Below are 20,511 nucleotides of genomic sequence, written 5' to 3'. Positions count from 1 at the left end.
GCACCTAAACTGAAGAGTGCGTGTTTATCTCGATGACATCTTGATCTTCTCTGAAGCCCTGGAAGAACATGTGGAGCTGGTACAGCAAGTCCTGGAAAAACTTCTAGTCGCCAAGCTATACGCAAAGTAGTGGAAGTTGTGAGTTCCACAAAACCTCACTAGATTACCTGTGCTATCGTATCTCCCATGAGGGGATAGAAATGGATCCAGGAAAAGTGAAAGCTGTGTTAGCTATTAAAAACGGGGCCTTTCCCAACGAAGCCAAAAACAAACAAACCCCTAAAGTGGACAATGGACTGTCAAAAAGCCTTTGAGAAATTAAACTGGCTCTTTGCCAAAGAGCGCATATTGCAACACCCTGACCCAGAGTGACAATTCATAATCCAGATGGATGCCAGTCATGTAGCAATAGCAGCAGTGCTACTGCAAAAGAATAAAGAAGGCCACCTGTTCCCGTGTGCTTACGTCTCCAAAAAAACTCACCACTACTGAAAGGAGGTGGGCCATTTGGGAGAAAGAGACGTTGGCAATCAGGTGGTCCCTGCTCACTTGGAGACATTTCCTGGAAGGGGGGGAATATGCAGTTCGAAGTCTGGACTGATCATAAAAACCTCAAAGCTTTCAAAGCCCATCAAAAACTATCCCCAAAACGAGTTCGCGGGGCACAATACTTCCAAAGGTTCCAATTCGAACTGAAACATCCCTGCAGGGAAGAACTTGTTGGAGGATGCCTTGTCAAGAAAACCGCAGTATGACAGTAAAAAGGAAGAAGTTGTTCACTCCATCCTTTCTTCCTTCCACCAAAAGGCGGCCCACGTCACCACCCGAAGCCAGGATAAGCTGACAACAGCGGTGAAATCAGTGCTCCCGGCAGACCCGTGGCTCATCAATAACAAGGACATCCTAACGATGAACGATGGCTTAGCCTGGAAGGGGTCCAAACTGTACGCCCACGCAGGGTTGAGGCTGGAAGTTCTACAGCGACTGAATGGATGGACACGCTAAAGAAAGGATGGGAAAATACAAAGAAAGCTATAGCAGAAGCCTACAAGAAGCAAGCTGATAAACAACGCTCGCTCCAACCCCCTTTTGTGTGTGGGACAAAGTTTTTGTATCTACCAAATACATAAGATTAAGAATGCCTAGTAAGAAATTTGGTCCAAAATTTTTAGGTCCATTCCCAATAGAGAAGATAATTAACCCAATTACAGTTCGACTCAGTCGACCCAGAATTCTAGGGAAAATTTACCCAGTATTTCATTGTAGCTTATTTAAGCCAGTAATTGGGTTCAGCAAAAGGCTGTCCACCCAAGCTCCCCCTCCTCCTGTAGTGACAGAAGGGGAAACACATTATGAGGTGAAAAGAATCTTAGACTACAAGCTATACAGGGGTCACTTACAGTATTTAGTGCTTTTTAAAATTGCTTTAAGTTTGGTCTATCAGCATTTAATGATTTAGATAAATATTTTGTCTAAGACATGGATACCCACAATGTTTAATATAATTTTCCTTTCCAAAGTGATGTCAGATTAAGTGGGGAAAAATTATAAAAATATCAGATGGGGATGATCTTCATATAAAAAAGGTTTATTGCTAGTTATTATATTATACTGAACTGAAAAACTGAACAATGGATACTCAATTCTCTAAATTTTACTCATACCCTAACCTTTTAATCTCTTTACCATACTCATTGCTCTGATTTGTACTACTCCAATTTGTTTAAAGCCTTTTAATCATTTTCAACTGTGGTAGCCAGAGCCAAATATGAAGGCCATATGACCAATGCAGATTTGGAAACTATACCTCCATGGTTGTAATGTAAAATTGTGTATGCATTTTTTTTAGTCATCACACTGATCAGTCATATTTAGATTGCCCTCAGCAAAAGATGTTCAACAAATACAAGTCCCTCCATTCCATTGCCACATATTTTAATTTTTTACCTTGTGGGAAGTCTTTTGCAAATGCAAATGATTTTTGCAAGAGATCTTTCTGTTCAAGATTGCTGGTTCCAGGAGCAGACCTTCCTCCACTTAAATGTGAGTGGGGGAATAAAAATCAAGCTTCCCAGACCAGTTTTGCTATTCAGAATATCTTGAGATTCATGGTAAATTCTAAAAATCAGCACAATGCTCCTAAGATGCTTACCAATAAGATGTTTATGATTTACACTCTGGATTTAGAATAGAATGAACAAAAGGGACCTTGGAAGTCTTCTAATTCAGCCCCCTGCTCAAGCAGGAGAACCTATACCAGTGATGGTGAATCTTTTTGGCACCGAGTGGCAAAACCGGAATGTGCATGCATGCATGCTGCAGTGCCAGAAACCTGAAGATCAGCTGGCCAGTGTGCATTCATGCGCCGGCCAGCTAGTTTTTGGGTTTCAGGCACGCTCATGCGCACTGGCCAGCTGGTCTGCATCTTGAACCTTCTGTAAACCAGATGCCTGTTGAGACCCTGTAAGTTTAGAATTGCCCTACACACACACACACACACACACACACACACACACACACACACACACACAAACCCTTCGGGATTACAAAAAGCATTGAACAGAATCCCTGTCTCCACTGTTCCCGCAGAACCGGTTGTACAGCTCAAATCTCTAACAAATGTTGGATTGCCACTTCCACAAGACCCCTTCTCTCTGGTTCTCTGGACATGGGACAGCATAGAAAAAGCTTTGGAGGTGGGGAGTGAAATTCCGGGGAAAGCCCTGATGCTACATTGTGCAGTATCCAAACATCAGTCGTAATCTCCTTCCACCTTTCTGAGAAAAATGTCAGTCGACCTCCCTATCGGCAGTGATGTCTCAGTCACTTTTGTCAGTGATATGGCTTATTGCCCCCACCACAAAATGGTTTCTTGTCCTGAACCTGCTGTTTACCTCTGTCTCCCATCCCAAATCCTGATCTATTTGACTGGTATTTGTCATACTGATAATTGGAACATCCAAAGAATGGTCGTTGCTGGCGGGTAAAATTGGACTCTGCCTCTAACCGTCTACCCTGTGTAGGTAACACCTTCCTTTTGTCTTTAGTTTCAGTAAGGAAAGGAAACAAAGAGTCTCCAAGAAGTTGTTCCCCCCAAAAGGGAGAGGCAGCTAATTTCCACTTATGTTTAGTATCCATTAACCAATGGCGCAACCATATCATATGACGTGCAGTAACTTTAGCTGCCATAGCACAAGCCGCAAACTTAGCTGCATTCAACGATGCATCAGCGGTGAACTCAGCTGCAGCCATGATCTTAGTGAGGTCCTGATGAGCACATACGTTCTCTGCTGGAATCATGTTTTGTAGATGTCGTAGCCAACGCAACAATGCCCTGGTGAAAAATGAAGCCGCTGTTGTGGCCCTAATGGTCCAGAAATCAGCCTGATGTGCTCTGCGCAGAGCCATATCCTCTTTCTTGCCCTCCGCCTTCAGGGCATCCTCCGCATCAGGTGGCAACACTGAAGTGGAAGTCAAAGCAGCCACCGGCGCATCTACCTTGGGGACTTGCTCTAATGCCAAAAGATCAGAATCAGCAGCATACAAAGAATTTTCAGCATTACTTGCCTGGGAAGAGTGGCCGGGGCAGTCCACTGCCTTTTAATTACATCCATGAACATCCCTGAAATGGGAATAGTGTCAGACGCTGTTGTCTTCTCTGTAAAAAGGAAATTGTCTTCCATCACCGACCGCTGGCCAGACTCTTGTGCAGCTGCTTCTTTTCCTAGACATGCAGTCGACTTCCCCTTGGAAAGTAGAGACTTAAAAAGAGATGGATTAAATAAACCCTTAAAATTAGGCAAGGCCTGCTGTTCACCTTCGCCTTCAGAAAACTCCCCTTCCCCAGGTATTTTACCTTCAGATAAGGGAGATGGGCTCCTAGCAAAAGTTCTGGGAGATAACGTTCCAGGCCAAGGCTCTTGGTCATCCCTTGGATCCCCCTCAGGGTACCCTATTTCTGATTGTCCAGTTATGGAACAGTAAGGATGTGACATTTGACTTTGTTGGCAAACAGCCATCTCCTGTCTAATTGTCTGAGATATCTATTTTCTAAAACAGGCAGGCATCTCCTGTTCCTCCACATTCGGCGATTCCCCACCTCAGTAACATTGACATAGGGCTGTTGTTAGATTGGCACAAACACGAGCGGAGACCGTGAGGCAATTAAGTTTGTCTTTATTGAACAGAACAGCTGTGACAGCAATACAGGAGAGAAGCACGGCTGGGCTAGTCTGACAGCTATTTATGTGAAGCTGTCAGACAAGCCAGCCTATCCGTACACAGGATTTTCCCCGCGCTCAGCCAGATCGCGTCTTATCCAATCAGACGCGACCTGGCTGTTGCTAGAGCAGACGCCGGCCGTCTGAGGGAAATCCCTGACGTCATCTGCCAGGATACAACACCACTTCCCCCCCAGTGAGTGCGCATGTGTGTACGTCGCACAAGCGTACTCATGCAGATAGGCTGGGTGGCGCCGGACCCGCCCAGAGCGCCTCAGAACAGCAGAAGACGCCGGAGGAGAAGGAGGTGCCCGTGGAAGATCCTCCCGCAAGGGAGTGGAGCTCCGGGCGCCATCTTGGGGGCCTACCTCAGGAGGTGAACTACATGGAACAGGTAGGCAGGGCTGAGGGGGCGCGGCCGTGGGCGGGCTTGAGAGGGAAACATCAGGGCAGGCCTCGCCTGAATTGGGGAAGGCCAACGGAAAACCAGGAGGAGTTCCCCAAATGGGCGGAACATCCCCAACAATGGACGGCCGGGAGACAGCGTCCTCAAGAGGTGTGGTCCAGGGCAGCTGGACTGGGTCGACTGGTTCTGGTGGAAGGGCACCAGGAAGCGAAGCGGCAACAGGCGCCGGCGGAGTCACGACGACGGTCGACCCTGCAGGGTTGTCGTTGGAGTTGGACAGTTGGCGGCGCCTCAATTGATCCAGGTGGCGTCGCCATTCACTCCCATCATGCAGCTGGACCCTGTAAGAACAGGGGCCGGTTATGGAGGTGATGGTGGCAGGCACCCACCTGACAGCCCCTGAAAACGCCTGCGCCCATACCAAATCATCCACCACAAAATCTCGGGAATGGGGCCCCAGGTTGCCAGGCTGTTCCTTGGAAAAGAGTGGGTGCAGCCTATCCAAGGTGGTCCGCAGGCGCCGGCCCATCAGCAGCTCGGCTGGAGACCTTCCGGAAAGGGGGCAAGGAGTGGCATGCTGTACCAAAAGGTAAGCAGCCACCCTTGTTGGCCAGTCCGCCCCCTCCATCCTGCCCAACGCCTCCTTGGCCGAGCGAACCGCCCGTTCCGCCCGGCCATTACTAGCAGGATGGTATGGGGCGACTGGGGCATAGCGGATGCCCTGAGAGGCCAGGAACAGCTGGAAAGTGGTGGACGCGAATTGAGGCCCGTTGTCAGAGACGATGACGTCCGGCAGGCCGTGGGTGGCGAACAGCCTAGTCAGCTCTCTGACCGTGGCCTCGGCTGTGGTGGACCTCATGAGGATGAGTTCCACCCAGCGCGAATAGGCGTCCACCACTATCATGAAGACCTGGCCTCTGAACGGGCCCGCAAAATCCACGTGAAGGCGGGACCAAGGGCCTCGGGGCAGTTCCCATTCCCAAGGTGCGGCAGCCGGTGGCGCCGGTCGGGAAAGTTGGCAGGAGGAGCAGCCGGCCACCCAAGCCGCTATCTCGTCGTCCATGCGGGGCCACCACACATAGCTGCGCGCCAGGCCTTTCATGCGCACTATGCCTGGGTGGCCCTCATGAAGGTGAGATAGCACCTGGTGACGCAGGCTGGGCGGAATGACCACCCTGTCACCCCACAGGAGGCACCCACTGTGGAGTGACAGCTCCAGCTGCCTGGCCTTGAAGGCGCGCAGGTGCTCAGGCACTGGCCCTTCAGGCCAGCCCCTCTGGACCCAAAGCATGACCTGGGACAGGTCAGGGTCAGCCCTAGATTTTGCAGCCACATCTCCGGATGAGAGTGGCAATTCCAAATCTGCTATGGCCAAAACCGACAGGCAGGGCACTGTCGGAGGGTCGGAAACGGGAAGAGGGCAGCGGCTTAAGGCATCAGCGTGCCCTATGTGCTTGCCCGGACGGTAGAGCAGAGTGTAGCTGTAAGCAGCCAGGAACTCTGTCCACCTAGTCATGCGAGGGGAAAGAATGGGAGGGGTCAGCTTGTTTCCCGCCAAAAGCCCAAGGAGTGGCTTATGGTCGGTGAACAAAGTAAAATGCCGCCCATAGAGGTAATCGTGGAACCTCTTAATCCCTGACACTGCAGCCAGAGCCTCCTTGTCAATCTGGCTGTAATTGCCTTCCGCAGAAGTCAGTGTCCGGGAATAAAAGGCAATGGGGGCCTCCGAGCCATTGGGCAGCACATGACTCAGGACCGCCCCCAAACCCACGGGGGAGGCGTCACAGGCAAGAGTCAAAGGCAGCTTGTCCGTATATTGAACGAGGACTGCCTCTGACGTCAGCATCTCTTTGACAGCCGCGAACGCATGTGCTTCGCGGCTGCCCCAGCACCAGGCTGCCGATCGGTCGAGCAACCGATGCAGCGGCTCGGCTAGTGACGCCTTATGCGGTAAAAATGGCGCGTAGAAGTTTAGCAAGCCAAGGAACGCCTGCAGCTCCGTTTTGGAGGCAGGCGTGGGGGCGTTCCTGATGGCTGCTACTTTAGAAGGGGTGGGGTGAATCCCCTGGGCATCAATGGTGAAGCCCAGGAAATCCACCCGCGGCACAGCAAACGAACATTTGCTGCGCTTCAATTTTAAGCCCGCGCCCCTGAAACGTTCGAGGACCTTCTCCAGTATTTCGATGAGGCTTGATCGGCTGCTAGCGGCGATCAGAACGTCATCGAAATACGGAACCACGCCAGGGAGCCCATGGAGCAAACGCTCCATGAGGCTCTGGAAGATCCCCGGGGCAACGGAAACGCCGAATTGCAAGCGGCGGCAACGGAAGGCTCCACGGTGGGTGACGATGGTCTGTGCAGCCGCCGCCCCGTCATCCACCGGAAGCTGCTGGTAGGCCTGCGCCATATCCAGTTTCGCAAAGATGCAGCCTTGTCCTAAAGAGTGGAGCAAGTGCTGCACTACCGGAACTGGATAGGGGTTCGCCTGGAGGGCAAGGTTAATGGTGGATTTAAAGTCCGCGCAGAGGCGAATAGAACCATCCGCCTTGACCGGGATGACCAAAGGGGTCTCCCACTTGGAGTAATCCACCGGGTCCAAGACTCCCTGCGCGATGAGCTTGTCCAGCTCCGCATCAACCTTGGCCCTCAAGGCGAAAGGCACCCTACGGGCCTTCAGCCTAATGGGAGCAACCTGGGGATCGAGATTGAGGGAGATGGGTGTTCCCTTATACGCCCCTAGCTGCCCATCAAATACATCAGCAAACTTTGTTAGCACGTCGGCCACGTCAGGAGGCGTGGCCACTACTTGACGTACCCCGTGCACTGATAACCCTAGTGCAGGGAACCAGTCCAGGCCCAGGAGGGCTGGCAAAGGTTTTTCAACCACCAAGAGGGGGAGACACCCCGCAAAGTCCCCATACTCCACCCGCACCAGGTAACAACCCAGGGTAGGAATTAAAGTCCCCTGGTAGTCCCGAAGGGTTGCGTCTGGGGAGGAGAGCTGAGTCTTAGGGATGCCTGGGCAGAGGCGAGAGAACTCTGCCCACGAGAGGAGTGACCGGGACGACCCCGAGTCCACTTCCATGGTGCAGGGGGAGCCTTCAATTAGGAGCGACGCCTTAATGCGCTCCGCACCTGCACCAGTGTGGAAGGCCGACTCCGCAGGGCTGGCGTGCTGGTCGGTGTCCACGGCGTAGCAGCCGCCGTGCGATGACTGCTGCTGGCGACCCGGCCGGGCTGCTGGTCTCGGGGCAGTGGCTGTTGCTGGCGATGGGTCATCTTGGCGCTGTGTCAGCGGCAATGGCGCTCTGCAGACCTGAGCCAGATGCCCCTTTTTAAGGCAGTGGCGGCACACGGCAGCCTTAAAGGGGCAACCTGAGCGGTCGTGGTTGCCTCCGCAGCCCAGGCAGGCAGTAGTGGCTTCTCGGGCTCGCTGAGGGGCGCATCGTCGGGCTGACTGGCCGATGCGGGCTACTGCTCCCTCTTCTGGATAGCCGGCTGGTAGAGGGACCAGCTCGTCCACTAAGCAAGTGCGGCTGGGCGGAGGCGGAAGGTGGAACATCACCGCCATCAACTCGTCTGAAAGTTCCGCCGCCCTTGCTTGCTCGATGGCCCCGGTAAGGGTGATGTCCGCCTGGGACAGGAGCCGCCGGCGAAGGCGCAAGTCCTTCACTCCGCACATGAATTGCTCGGTCAGGTTGTGGTCCAGATCCGCAAATTCACACCTCATGGCCGCTGTGCGGAGTGACTGGAGGAATTGGCTCACTGATTCCTCCGGCTTCTGAACACAGCGCCTGAAGGCATAGTGCCTCACGACCCAGGACGGCATCGGGGCGTAGTGGTGTTGCAGGCGCCCAGTCAGAGTGACCCAGTCCAGTGAGTGGACTGGTCGCGGAGCCGCGAGAGAGCGAGCGGCGCTGAACATTGGCGTGCCGCTACAGCTTAGAAAAAAACTGCAGTTCTCGTCATCCGGTACATTGCGTTTGCCATTGGCTATCAGATAGCACTCGAAGCGCTCCAGGAACACTTCCCAGGTCTCCCCGTCGCAGCCGAAAGGGGCGAACGTAGGCATCGCCGACATGATCTTCAGAGAAGTGCCGGAATCGGTCAGGCAGAAAAAGAAGAAGAATTGCCCGGTCTGGTTGTGCCGAGGTGGTAACGTGTGGTGGGTCAGCGGCAGCTGAATCCCATCCTCATCGCCAGTGTTAGATTGGCACAAACACGAGCGGAGACCGTGAGGCAATTAAGTTTGTCTTTATTGAACAGAACAGCTGTGACAGCAATACAGGAGAGAAGCACGGCTGGGCTAGTCTGACAGCTATTTATGTGAAGCTGTCAGACAAGCCAGCCTATCCGTACACAGGATTTTCCCCGCGCTCAGCCAGGTCGCGTCTTATCCAATCAGACGCGACCTGGCTGTTGCTAGAGCAGACGCCGGCCGTCTGAGGGAAATCCCTGACGTCATCTGCCAGGATACAACACCTGTGATACATAAACACCCTCACGAAAGGTAGAAGGCCTTGCCTGAATACCTAGGCCCAAACCTTCTCTTAGTTCACTGGAAACCTCAGGAGACCAATTTGTGGATTGTTTGACAGATTCCACACCAAGTGATAAAGAAGCGGTGTCTAATGACTTAGACTTAGTATGTTGTTTACTAGTCTTAGCTATAGTTTTATATTATTTGGCTTTGATTTGCTACCTTCTCCTCAGCTCTAGAAACCTTATTTTGAGCTCTGGCCTTAGCCTTAATTTTTGCTGCTGCAGCCAAACTAGCTGAGCGAGGCTTGTTGAGACCTTTGATCTAGCCCTCTGTCAGTGGAAAAGAACCAGGTCTCAAATTATCATTGTTGTCTGCCATATCAGTATGATAAACTACTCCAACAATAGTAATTAACATACATACATACATACATGCATACATACATACATACATACATACATAGTAACTGATGAAATTTCAGTTGTGTAGATAGATATCAGAATAAATTTTGCCAAAAAAAGGGAGGCCAAATTGACCGGAATTCCTTTCAGCAGATGATCAGCCCACAGGGTAGGCAGAATGGCCAAATCCCTGTATTTCAGATTGCAGCTTCTTTCATGATCTGTAATAGCAGCCAGAGGCAATGAAGTGGCCCACGGTGCTATAATAGCAGACAGAGGTACTTAGATATCACGGGGTAGGCAAAATGGCCACAAAGCTTTGCAATAGTCATTATGGCAACAAAATGGCCACTGCTATTTAAATCTCTGAGGAGATCAATCGTGTGCCAACTTCCAACTGCATGGATCAAAGGAAATGGCCACCACAGTAGAAAGAATTCAATATGACCGTTAACTGCCGATTTGCACTCAGGACAATTCGTTGGCAAAACAAGGCAACCTCCTTGTCCCGGAGAGTAACTGAAGCCTCAGATTTTCCTTCACCACCGCTACAAAGATGAATTGGTTAGCCGACCCCGATACCTCAGTCACACTTGTCACTTTAAAACTAGCGCTATCGCTTTCACCTTCCTGCAGCCTATGACTGCCACGCAATCACTCAGAGCAGATTAAGTGCTCCCAAAGCAGCTGTCGCTTTAATCTTGCACCATATAATTATCAGCACGCTCTTCCTTATTTGCTGAGGTAATTATCGGCTCTCAATAGCCTAAGGTGGCAAATGGTGTAAATATTGGCTAATTAAGCCCTCAATGCACCTATAGCGCTCCTCAACAAGGCACTTCAATCCTCTTTCAAGTTAAATTAATTTTTGATGTTTTTAAAACTAATTATCCAACAATCTTTCAAACTTGAGCTGAGAGCTCAAGAAAAACAGTCCTGCGAGCTGAGACTGAATTGAAAGACTGAGGACCATTGGCAAGAGGCGTGTCTTCAGAATTTCAATTCAGTCAACAAGCTAGCAGGCTAGAATAACCTATCCTGGACTCTCCCGTCGATACCATGGAGAATGTGGTGACTTCAAATGTGCTTTTTGATATTACTAGTTCTATCCAAGGAGCAAAAAATAGGAGAATAGAAATAGGAGGAGGCTGTGTTTGGATCAAACCTTGCCACAATCTAGTAGAAACTGTACATTTGCACAGCTGTAGCAATTGGACTTTTCGCTTATTTCCTGAAATTCAAACCCTTAGATGTAAGTGTACTCAGGAGAAAACTGAGGATAGGAGCAATAAGAAAATAAGTGTATATATCCCTCTCCCCCTGGGGACAGCTATAAGCAAAAGAAACAATTTCTCCCCCACCAATCCCACCTTCGCAAATTCATAATCTTATTAACAGTACAAAAAAGGCTGAAAAAAAGAATACTTATTTTTACTCTCTTCTTTTTCTGGGGAACTCATGATAAGTTTAATTATAATATTAGGTTCCCTAATGGTCTCCCATCTAAGTATTTACTGGGTTAAAATTTCCTTAGCTGTCCCTGGTGCTGCTGTCCCTGCAGTTCTATTTTGAGTGATCTATCTCTTTCTATAGTAAAAAAAAACAAACAATTAATAATTGTATGCATCTGAAGATTCCAGGAGAAACAATGCTTTTTTAAAGGAAAACTTGAAAAAGACAATGTCTAAAAGAGTGATATTTTTCTGTTCAAATAGAAAATGATCTAACTTAATGCTGTAATTATTAGAGGTTGGAATGGATTTCTCAAGAAAAGTCTCATCAGACTAAATTTATCTATTTACTAAAAAGCAAGAAACTTATTTGATAGATTATAGGAATGCTGCTGACATAATACACATTTCATAAATGATCCCATGGCATTCCTGTCAACAAGCTAATTATCTATGCATTGAATGGCATAAAAACTGAGTAAATATATTGCTGGCTCAAAAGTCATATCCAATGAATGCTCATCAATAGTTCCTCATCCCATTAAAAAAAGGCATTGATCAAGGTACCATACTCTGGAGCCTCTACTTATCAAATAGTTTTATTAATGACTTAGGAGAATGCTTATCAATCTTACACATAACAGTATATTCCATAGGCAGTCCATATTCTAGAAAAAAGACATAATACAAAACTATCTTGATAGGGTAGAGCAATAGGTTGAAAACACCAAAATGAAACTTAACAAAGATGAATGTATAGGTTGTTCATTTAAGAAATAAATAAAACATACATGTAGTGATAGGAGATATCTAGCTTTATAATAGCAATTGTTAAAAAAATAGACCACTTAAAGATTATCAAGTGATTAGGAATTAAGTCCAACAAAAAAAGATCAAAAGAGTTGAGCATATTTAGCCTTGAAAAGATTATAATAAAGATTATAGACATGTCATAATCTATAAAAGATTGCAGGCATATTATAAACACAAGAAATAAATGACCAAGACCTATTGTCTAACATCCCAAAGGGCAGGACACCCAGAAGAATAGATTTTGACACATTCCAGTTGAATGTTAGGGAAAAAATGAATTCCTGCATTGAACAGGTAGTGGGTTTAGTTGACCTAAATTGACCCCTCCAATTCTATTATTCTACTTGCTTGCATACAGCTTTAACATCTGGGGAAATGAAAGGCATGGGGGGGGGGGGGGAGTAAGTTACTGTTATTACACTAGTCCAAAAATATTCTACATAGATGTTAATATTTTGGCTATCTTAAAAGTTACATCCCAAAGTTTGATTTCCTCATGTTCTTTGCTTTTAGTATTTGTAAGTTTTCTTTTTTCCCTTTGATATTCTATTTATTTTAAATCAAATTTAAACATATTTAAAATGGAATCTGAATGCATATTTGATTTATCATTTTTCCTTTGATTTGCACAAACTGATTTAATGCAGCTAATAGTACTAGATTGTCATCACAATTGAAATAGTAACTGAAAAGAAATCATCCAATTTAGTCAAGCACATTAACACTTAACTTGGTTTAATGTAGAATTAACAGATCATTACACTTGAAGTGTTCTTTAAAAGCATCCCATTCCTCCTAATGTAAGAGAGCTGCAGAATGAATATTAACAAATGTGTTCAGAAAACACTTCAGGCTGATCAATGGTGCCACCATGAGCAACACTCAGTGAAATCAATAATTAAATGAATTTCCATGTTTTAGTAAACTATGTGCCTCTCTTCTCATCACTGGAACAGAAGAGAAACCTTTGAAAGATGGGAATAAACTGGATTGGGCTCATCTCAAAAACAGAAAAAAAGCCTAGTTCAGTGATACAGCAAAACAGAATGCAATGAAATTGTAACTCCTGGGGGACTGGGCGGTTCACATTACCACATCTTCCTGAGTTGCCTAGCCTGCTTTAATTCTAGACATACTTGAACATTTAAATCTACAAATCTGGTTTGCATGCCAGTGAAAAATGTCCATCCAGAAAAATGATATTCTGATTATCAAGAGAGCTATCAACATGTATGACCAGGGACAGTCATTACTAAAGTAGAATTCTAGTGTAGGGATTATTCAAGTAATCAGAGGCGGGTATTTGGCTGGGCAATGAGGCCTAATCTGTTTTCTTTTCTGTCTCCAAGTTCCTCTTTAGAAAGAAAGTTGGGAGAAAATGGTAGAAGGAACAAAAGAGCTGAAAAGCTGAAAGGTCAGGTTGCTGAATTATCCTGTCAGGATCACTAAATAAATTTAGGTAAGGGTAAAGGTTCCCTCACATATACATGCTAGTCATTTCCAGCTCTAGGGGTGGTGCTCATCTCCGTTTCTAAGCCAAAGAGCTAGCGCTGTCCAAAAATGTATCTGTGGTCATGTGGCTGGCATAACTAAATGCTGAAGGCTCATGGAGCTCTGTTACCTTTCCACCAAAGTTGTCCCTATTTTTTTACTTGCATTTTTACGTGCTTTTGAACTGTTATGTTTGCAGAAGTTGAGACAAGTAACGGGAGCTCACTACATTACATGGCACATTACATAGGGATTCGAACCACTGAACTGCTGACCTTCTGATCGACAAACTCAGCATCTTAGCCACGAAGCCATCGCATTCCTTAAAGAAAGTTACACACCTATTTTTTCCATCTTCCTTGATTCCCTTCTACTCTTCATACATGTCCTTGCTGGCTCATAATGTTATTTTCTATGTTATCTGCTTCTTTCCCTGTTCTTTTTCTATAGAGATAGATTATACTACTGATTTTGGCAGTGGTTGCTCTCCAAGCTTGTTTTAATTTAATTTCTGAACGTTTCATTACCAGACTAGGTAATCAGCAGGATTTTCTTGTCCTATTCTCCTTAGTTTATAAATGTCTTTGTGTGCCAGTTGGTAATTTGATTGGTTGGTTGTTTAGAGCTATATTTAAATTCTGAGCAGCTGACTGGTTCTCTTGTTGACTGGTTGTTCAAATGGTCTGGTTTCTTATATACTCATATGTTGATCTAGATCAATAGGCTTGTTAATTGCTCCTTTGGTAGAATACCAGGCTTTAATAAATTCATGTGTGTGGCAGGTGTTAGCATGGCCAATGGTTTTTGTTCCTTCCCAATCAAACTGGTGTCTTTATTATCAATATGTGGTTTGAGATCAGGGATATTTGGTCATGCCATTTAACTGCTAGTTGATGTTCATGAACCCTTGTTTTCAACTGCCTTCTTGTTTGTCACATACAGAATTGCTTACAATTGTTGCAATTGATTTTGTATATTATGTTGCTATTGTCTTCCTTCTGTATTTTGTCTTTGACTTTAGATAGCTCTTTTCTGAGTGAAAATGGGGATTTTGAGCTATCGTTATTCCTAGGGTTTGCAGTATTCTGGCAACCATTATATGGCTGAGCCTAGAGGTTACTGCCCTCACTAAATTGTATACAGTAGTTAAATAGCTCACCTTGTCTATCTTAACATGTTATTAAATAAAGGGTAGGGATGGCCTGATCTGATAATATCTGGCTAACAAATTTAAAATACTTCTGAAATATTCTTTTTAGATTACAGAACTTTATCCTGACAGCTTCAAACCATTCTAAACATTATGGATAATCATTCTCAGTGTTATGCAAAATGCTGCATTTCAGAAAGGAATATACATACCATTCTTTTTGCCTTCTTTACTACACAGATATATCTAGTTCAATTGACTGCACACATAAATATTTCATATGGGACATGCTTGACAAATGCCTCACAAAGTATTTGTTGATGCAATAACAATATTTATATAGTCCAATACTTGGCACATAAAAAGAGTCTTTCAAAACAGCATTGGGATAGCTCCTAACTCAAAATGCAATTGGGATAGCTTTTGTTGTTATAGGAATACAGAAACTTTTAAATTGCTCCAAGTTCTTAACTGGTGGAAGGAGAAAGATATAAAAAGAAAAGCGGGACAAAACTATTGGTCAAGAGGTGATTTAAATGATATGAGTTCTGTCAAAGTAAACATTAAGAATCACTGGTTTTAAATATGCAGAATTGGGCACACTTTATTCAATCCATGCCATAAAAGAATTTTTAACTGCCATTTAATTTTGACTAGATTTCAATAATATTTTTAATATTTGAAACATCAGAGTATATGATAAACAGAGTGGATTTGTTTAATTCACTATCACAATTTTTTTTTTAAAGTAAGATAATATTTTTGAAATATCCTGGTTTTTGTACCTTTGAATTAAAAGCAATCACATTTTAGCAGAGAAGCAGCACTGGATTTGTTGTATGATAATTGTGGAGAAATCAAAAGTAATAATAGCATCATTTGCTTCTGTACCCAGAGGTTGCACTAATGAATCATCTTCGAAAAAAGTCTCACAAAGGAGATACAAAATATAGTCCAACACATCCTGCATCATATTAAGTCTCTTTGTAAATTCTATCAGGTTGCAAACAAACACAAACAACTTAGCTAAATAGCAAGTTAGAGAACTGCTCAGTATCTTCTAAATCAGTGGTTCTCAACCTTCCCAATGCCGCGACCCTTTAATACAGTTCCTCAGGTTGTGGTGACCCCCAACCATAAAATTGATGTCTCGGTTCCTAAGACCGTCAAAAATCCGTGTTTTCCAATGGACTTAGGTGACCCCTGTGAAAGAGTCGTTCGACCCTCAAAGGGGTCCCGACCCACAGGTTGAGAACCACTGTTCTAAATAAACAAGCATGCACAAAGCCAAAGTATTAACTATGAACCTCTGAAGTTAGTTTCTTCAACACTTTTTGCTCTCAAAGCAATCAAACTAACTGCATCCAGATTTTGGTTCTGCAAATGAAAATAGGAAAACAAGAGAGCTGAGTCTCAAATGATACAATGAAGATAATATTATAAAATATTTATAGGCAGACTGCCTAAGGCAGTGCTGCTGGCTATTAATAAATGGCATTAGATGTTTTAAAATACTGGTGTTCCTCCATTCTTTGTATGATGTCATTAACTATAATTAATATCCTGTTGGTTTAAAACTATATATTGGCTTGTAGAAGAAAAACTATTATGAAAATCATGTGACATTTTTTCATGCATGCATTTCATTTTTATATAGCTTATTAATTGTAGCTCAGAAGGCTAACCAAATCATTTGCAGTATGCAGTGTATGAATGAATTCCCTTTCTTTTTTCCACAGAAAAAAGGCTGTTCCAGAGATCAGTAACTCAGAATATCTGCTGATAGCAAGTTCAGCAGAGAGGAACATTGCTCTGGGTAACTTTCTTCTTACACAAATCATTTGTTCTACAAACTCAGCAACTGCATCCATACTATTAAAGAAACCCAACATTCCCATAACTAACCCTGTAATTTTGTAGAATAAAATATTTTAGGGAATATTCCCAAATAGTTTCAACATACCATAAACCCTTTAATGAGCTCCTTTAAAAACTGTCATTATTCTGCTTTTAACAACTAACAATAACTTTACAATTCTCATTACTGCTCCAGGTTGTATGGGAAACTGTTTGTTGCTCTTTCTACTCCTGATGTGATTGAATGCTTTGTCAGCAAGGAGTGCCTGTCCCAACAGATGACAATGCAAACCTGGATCTTCTTTTTTGATAGATAGATATTGGGGGTTTTCTTAAACAGTATTGAAAGGCATAGGCGGCTCCTCACTTGTAAAATATCTGTGATCTGATTTAAATGCTTGTTTGGTTTGACATCAACTCCACCATCTTCAGTAATACCGTACTTTTCTTGGCAGCACTGCCTGGGTTGGTGGGGCTGATTTCCTACAATTTGACTAAACTATTGATCACTGACATAACTGCTACTAAGAAAGTGTCTGGAAGCAGCCAACCTTGCAGAGAGAATCAAAAGGTATTTGCTATGGCTTCCCTCTCCATCAGATTCCCTTTATTTAAACAAGTTCAGTGACATCTCAAGAAAGCTTGGCCAAAAAAACTTGGTCAAAAGCTTCAGTGTATTTAATGTGCAGGATTCCTCAATATGTGGGCTTAGCAATGAAGTTGGGAAGCCTGGCCAAATGCAATGCTATTTAAGTAAATCCTATTTTAAAAAGAGTTATAGGATCATTCATTTAATAGTGCACCCCGTTGAAATCGTTAACTCCAAATGCATGTCTGCATTACACTGCATAATAACGTCTGCATTAACGCAAGTGCTGCAATTTACATGGGATCAGGCTGCACAACTGCGATCGGTCAGAGTAAGAAATAGGTGGTTTAAGATACTGAAAGAAGACAGAAATAATTTGAAAAGCAATAAATGTGCCCATAAATTGTTTGTAGAGCTAAATGAAGAATATTGCAAAAAATGGAATAGTAAATACATTAATAAGATCTCTTGAAAAGGATGATGTAGACAAGTCTGACCATATTTGAGCAAGTCATGGCATTCCCCCCGGGACAAGCAAAGGCGCCGCTTCTACTGTCACAGTAACCTTATGGAAGAAAGATGGCTCAAGGGGGGGGGGGAGGTGTCTCTTTCCGGAAACGGGACTTCTTTCTCCCGAAAGAGGTGACCAAGATTGGACTTTGAAATGGGCAGCGTCCAAAACTTACAAAAGACCACAAAGTGGATCCGCCGAAAAGTGGACCTCTCCTCCCCTGATACAAAAAAAGGGCCAGGAAAGCTGGCCTCCTGGAAGGCTTTTGTTCGCTCGCTCGCTCGCCCGCCCAAAGCCTTCCACCGAGACGATTGGAGCAGCTTCGCCCCACTTCGCCGCCCCGGCCCTTTGGCTGAGCCAGCACCCTTCTTGCCCTGGAAGGCCGAGCAATTGTCTTACCGCGAGGTCGCCTTTTCCCTTCCTCTCGAGCGCAGGGAGTTGCTTCTCCTCCCGCGGGCGGTTCGGCAAGCGACTGTGTCCTTTGAACCGCTCCTTCCCCAGTTGTATAGGACTCGCTTCGAAAAGACGTCTGTAGATGGCAGCTCGGCTAATCAGCTCCTCCTGCTGCTGCCGCCGCCCAGGAGCTTGCACTGAACAGCGCCGAAGCGGGGAGTTGCGTTTTTCCCGATATCTACGTGCGAGCCACGATCACCTACATCCTGTCCCCTGGATGGGAAAATCCCAGCTAAACTTTCCCAAAGCTTCGGAGGATCCCGGATCACCTCCCCGCAGGGCTCTTCCCTGCGCCGGCCTGCCCGCTCTGAGGGTCGCGGTTGCAGAGACTCACCATTACCGGGGTGTTCCTCCTCTAGACCCGGGTGCAACTCGCTAGGGACTACCGAGGCTTGCACTCTGCTTCGGTTGTCCTCGCAGAAGCAGCCATCACTGGAGCGACAGAAAAATAGGTCAGCAACAAGTTTGCAGTCCCCCTGTTACTGGGTCCTTTCCCGCCACATAATTGAGGCTAGTGACTGATGTCTTGCTGACTGTTTTAATACGGATGTTTTAAGAAGCTATTGGGTATTTCTCGGCTTATTTTTTCCCCTCTGTTGAAAGAAACGTCCTTCTGGGTTCGGCTCCAAAAGACACTGGAGACATGCAGGCTGCTTGGAAAGATGGTTTTAATGGTGGACAGGACCACATGACTTGAGTCCTGAACAGAAAAGGTGATCACATGCTTCGAAGTTGGTGGAGAAAAAAAGAAGGGAGGCTGAGATGGTGAGTCCCTGGTTTTATGCCCTCTCTGGCCTGTGATCTTCAGCTTGTATTCTGATTGGTTGTCAGACTCCCATGGGCCATGCAGGGGCAACTCTCTAGGCCCGTGATGACGAACCTATGGCACGCGTGCCACAAGTGGCACGCGGAGCCATTTGTCAGGGCACGCGAGGCGCTGCCCTGTCAGCTGGCCAGCGCGCATGCGCGTGCTGGCCACCTGAGTTCACCTTTTTAAAAGCTATTTTTCGCCTTCCCCAGGCTCCAGAGGCTTTATAGGAGCCTGGGGAGGGCGAAAAGAGCCTCCCCCGCCCCCCCGGAGGCTTCATGGACTGTCCCTGAAGCCTTCGGAACGCTTAAAACCACCCTCCGAGCAAACCGGAAGTGACTTCCGGGTTGCTTGGAGGGTCGTTTTAAGCGTTCCGAAGGCTTCAGGGATCGTCCGAGGCTTCCCTGATGCCTTCGGAGTGCTTAAAACTGTTAAGTAGGCACAAAAGGCGAGCGGAGTCGTGAGGAGAATTAACCAGTCTTTATTGAACACAACAGTCTCGACAAATATACAGGAGAGAATCAATGCAGGGTTCGTCTGACAGCTATTTATACGAAGCTGTCAGACGACCCAGCCAATCCCCAAGCCAGAATTTCCCCGCTCTCAGCCAGGTCGCGTCTTAGCCAATCAGACGCGACCTGGCTGTTGCTAGTGCAGATGCCGGCTGTCAGGGGGAATTCCCTGACGTCATCTGCCTGGACACAATACTCCTTCCCCCCCAGTGACTGCGCATGTGCAGACGACGCACAAACGTACTCACGTAAATAGTCTGGGCGGCGCCGGACCCGCCCAGAACGCCTCAGTTCGACAGGAGGCGCCGGAGAGGAAGGTGGTGTCCGTTGAAGCTCCTCCTGCAAGGGAGTGGAGCTCCGGGCGCCATCTTGGAGGCCCACCCCTGACGGAGAATGACAAGGCCCAGGTAGGCAGGGCCGAGGGGGCGCGGCCGAAGGCGGGCTTGAACGGGGAACTTCAGGGTAGGCCTGGCCTGACTCGGGGAAGGCCAGTTGGAAACCGGGAGGCAGACGCCTAACGGGCGGCACATCCTCAACAATGGACGGCCGGGAGGCGGCGTCCGAGGACGGGAAGGCCCAGGGCAGCTGGACCGGGTGATCAGTGACTGGTGGAAGGGCACCAGGAAACGAAACGTTGGAGGGCTCAGGCGCAGCGACGTCGATGGCCGAACTGGCGGGGATGTCGCCGTTGCAGGGCAGGCGGCGCCTCAATTGATCCAGGTGCCGCCGCCATTCGGTCCCATCAGGTAGCTGGACCCTGTAAGAACAGGGGCCGGTTATGGCGGTGATGGTGGCAGGCACCCACCTAACCGCCCCTGAGAATGCCTGAGCCCAAACAGAATCGCCCAGAAGGAAAGAACGGGAAGGGGGCCCCAGGTTGCCAGGCTGTTCACTTGAATAGAGTGGGTGCAACCTATCCAAGGTGGTCCGCAGGCGCCGGCCCATCAGCAGCTCAGCTGGAGACTTCCCGGTCAGGGGGCAAGGAGTGGCATGCTATACCAAGAGGTAAGCAGCCACCCTTGATGGCCAGTCTGCCCCATCCATTCTGCCTAACGCCTCCTTGGCCGAGCGGACCGCCCGTTCCGCCCGGCCATTACTAGCCGGATGGTATGGGGCGACTGGGGCATGGCGGATACCCTGAGAAGCCAGGAACAGCTGGAACGCGGTGGATGCAAATTGAGGCCCGTTATCAGAGACAATGACGTCCGGCAAGCCATGGGTGGCGAAAAGCCTAGTCAGTTCCCTGATCGTGGCCTCGGCTGTGGTGGACCTCATGAGGATGAGCTCCACCCAGCGCGAATATGCATCCACCACCACCAAGAAGACCTGGCCTCTGAACGGGCCCGCAAAATCCACGTGAAGGCGG

The 20,511-nt window shown here is 46.9% G+C and overlaps 1 protein-coding gene across 2 annotated transcripts in view; it reads right to left on the bottom strand.

Moving 5' to 3' along the window:
- Positions 1-18,469, bottom strand: part of ACKR3 (atypical chemokine receptor 3) — a 36,625-nt gene extending 18,156 nt beyond the window's left edge. Inside the window, exon 1 of one of the 2 annotated variants that reach the window (XM_081940021.1) lies at positions 18,160-18,469. The gene's annotated coding sequence lies outside the window, so the exon portion shown is untranslated. Of the gene's footprint in view, positions 1-17,771; positions 18,128-18,159 lie in introns of those variants that run through there. The other variant, XM_081940020.1, reaches the window with a different exon arrangement.
- Between the last annotated feature and the right edge of the window lie 2,042 nt (positions 18,470-20,511).

This window comes from Natrix helvetica, assembly GCF_964273705.1.
Source record: "Natrix helvetica genome assembly, chromosome: 2".
Lineage (NCBI taxonomy): Eukaryota > Metazoa > Chordata > Lepidosauria > Squamata > Natricidae > Natrix > Natrix helvetica.
Note: the sequence above shows the minus strand (reverse complement) of the source record. Positions and strands in the feature narration are given on the sequence as shown.